The sequence below is a fragment of the Bufo bufo genome, chromosome 8 (assembly GCF_905171765.1).
Source record: "Bufo bufo chromosome 8, aBufBuf1.1, whole genome shotgun sequence".
In the NCBI taxonomy this organism is placed as follows: Eukaryota; Metazoa; Chordata; class Amphibia; order Anura; family Bufonidae; genus Bufo; species Bufo bufo.
In genome coordinates, this window is record NC_053396.1 from 147,916,958 (window position 1) to 147,919,850 (window position 2,893).

At 39.3% G+C, this 2,893-nt stretch overlaps 1 non-coding gene across 1 annotated transcript; it reads left to right on the forward strand.

Moving 5' to 3' along the window:
* The first annotated feature begins 2,031 nt into the window (after positions 1–2,031).
* Positions 2,032–2,117, forward strand: LOC120978296. Its single transcript, XR_005774055.1, has one exon. It is a non-coding gene; the product is annotated as a small nucleolar RNA SNORD71 (small nucleolar RNA).
* Positions 2,118–2,893: the final 776 nt, after the last annotated feature.

Below are 2,893 nucleotides of genomic sequence, written 5' to 3' on the forward strand. Positions count from 1 at the left end.
GAACACAATGGTAGAATGCCTTACACCATCTATATTACTTTTGGCACTGTGCTTGGTGAAGAAAGGCTGGTATGCAGCTGATTTGTTACAGTGTGCAATATTTTTGTTCTGATGTTAATGCCACTGTAAGTTTTGAACTCTACATTTATTTAAAAGAACATTGTCAACTTTAATATTCTAGGTACTCAAAACTCAATAACTCTGCTCTATAACTTTACATGGCCTGCCACTTTGTGGTGAGTTTATATGGTTCTTAAACTCTTTAGTTTGCTATAATACCATCCACAGTTGATCATGAAAAATTTAGGAGGGAAGAAATTTCACACTTGAATTCAGTGAGCACTTTGAAAAGACTTATTCTCTCAGAAATTATTTTTAAAGGCAGACTTCATGGCTAAGTACTTGATTTTATATAAATGTGGAAATAGGACTAAATGAAACTCCTGAATTTAATGATTTAATGTGTTTTTCATTTTTTTTCCATAGAGTGCTCTTTAAGAAGAGAAGATTAGAAGAAGCCACTTCCCTCTGCCGAGAACAAAGATATTCAAGTTTAAAAAGGTTTCTAAAATCATTGCTGTTAAAAAAGTGTCAGATGTTTACCAGGAAAGCATTGCTCTAAAGAAATATCTATCATTTTTATTAGCTTTGACACTTGACTTGACCATTACAATAATTTTGTTTCATTTTAATTCATTTGTTTATTTTGTTTGTGAAATATGAAGATCCTTTTTATTTTTTGCTTCACTTAGATCAGAGCTTCTAAACCATTTTTTCTACAGGCTCTTCACCTACCAGAACAAGGTGAATCCTTGGGTCTCACTTCTGGTAAAAGTCCATGCAAACATGAAAAATGTTTCTCAATTTATGTTTTATTTGTTTCCTTAATTCATTATAACCAGTATGTTGATTATAGTGCTGTCTCCAACACAATTGTGAATGCTAGTATAAAGTGGCCAACCACTTTAACAGCTTGGGGCACCTTACAGTTTGAGAATTAGTGGTTTAGACAGATCTTTACTGTCATCATACATATTTTTATCCGTTTTATCCATTAATCCTTTACCATCTATCTTCGGTCACCAACATGCAAATGAACCTAGTCACTTTAGATGACCTGTTCATCAGCTTTCTAGTCTATACAACATCTACTGTAAACATCCAGAATGGAAGAGCAGAAACGTATATTGCTTCAATAATTAACAATTACACTATTTGGTTCTAGTGCTGGTTCTTGTAAGTTACATGATATAAGATATCTAGCAAAAACCCATCTACAGTATGATCAAATAGCCTTTACTGTGGTGCACAGAGGCTAGAGCACTGTACAATACAGGTGAAATTCGAAAATTTTTAATATTATGCAAAGTTCATTTATTTTAGTAATGCAAGTGAAACTAACATATGTGATAGACTCATTACATGCAAAGCGAGATATTTCAAGCCTTTATTTTAACCCCTTCCCGACTGCAATCAGTTTATATACGTGATATTTGCACATGCCCCGTGCAGCTATCATGTGTATAAACGTCAAGCCAGTTCTTTATTCCAAGCGCTGCAAAGCTCTTGGATTAAAGCTTCTGCCCCTGTCCTGCTGCTGTCACGGACAGCAAACAGTTCAGTAATGCCGGCAAGGGACCAATCAGAGTGGCCCCTTGCCGGCAATCAATCTGATTGGTTAGTCTATGGAGACTAACCAATCCGATCGCGGCAGTGAAAAAATGCCGGTTTCAGGGTCTGATCTGTGCTCTGCAGATCAGAGCCTGAAATCAGATAGTGTTCCTCGTGCCCCCCGATCTGTGCCCCACGATCTGTGCCCCTCCAAGCCCCCCCTTTTGTCCGCCTGCCGTCTGCCCCTGAAGCTCATCTCCATATTCAATTCATGCAGCGCCTGCCCTGATGCGGTCCGCCCCCTCCCCGCCCCATACATTCCTCCTGCTCCCATTTGTGCTGCCTCAGCCTCCCTCAATGTTGGGCGTACCCCTTCTCCTTTTCAGCGCTGCCCCCTGCCCCCGATCGGTCCCCCTGCTATGTGTGATGGCGGCGGCTCCATTCCTGAGCCGCCGCCATCAGCAGAGAGTGTCAGCTCTATGCTGACACTCTGCTGTAACCCCATAGATGTTGCGGCAGCGGCATCCATGGGGTTAATAGAGGGAGGGGGCTCCCTCTCTCCACCATCGGGGCTGCCGCGCTGCGATGGCAGTGCCCGATGGTTGCCATGGCAACCGGACGCTTTGCAAAAGTGTCCAGTGTTGCCACCTACAGGGCATCTGATAGTATTATACTTTGCAATGCAAGAGCATTGCAAAGTATAGTACAGCCATCAGCCCCACTGGATCTTCAAGATCCAAGAGGGACTTGATAAAAAAAATTGAAAATAATAAAAGTAAAAATAAAAAAATAAATAAAAATGTAAAATTAATAAACTAAATTGCCTTTTCGTATAAAAAATTGAAAAAAAATAAAAATACACATATTAGATATTACTGCGTCCGTAACGACCATCTCTATAAATATATCACATGATAGACCCCATCCGATAAACACCATAAAAAAAAAAAACTGTGCCAAAAAAGCCATTTTTGTCACCTTACATCACAAAAAGTGCAACAGCAAGCGATCAAAAAGGCTTATGACCCCCAAAATAGTACCAATCAAACCGTCACCTCATCCCGCAAAAAATGATACCCTATTTAAGACAATCGCCCAAAAAATTAAAAAAGCTATGGCTCTCATACTATGGAGACACTAAAACATCATTTTTTTGGTTTCAGAAATGCTATTATTGTGTAAAACTTAAATAAATAAGAAAAAGTATACATATTAGGTATTTCCACGTCCGTAACGATCTGCTCTATAAAACTGTTACATGACCTAACCGCTCAGATAAACG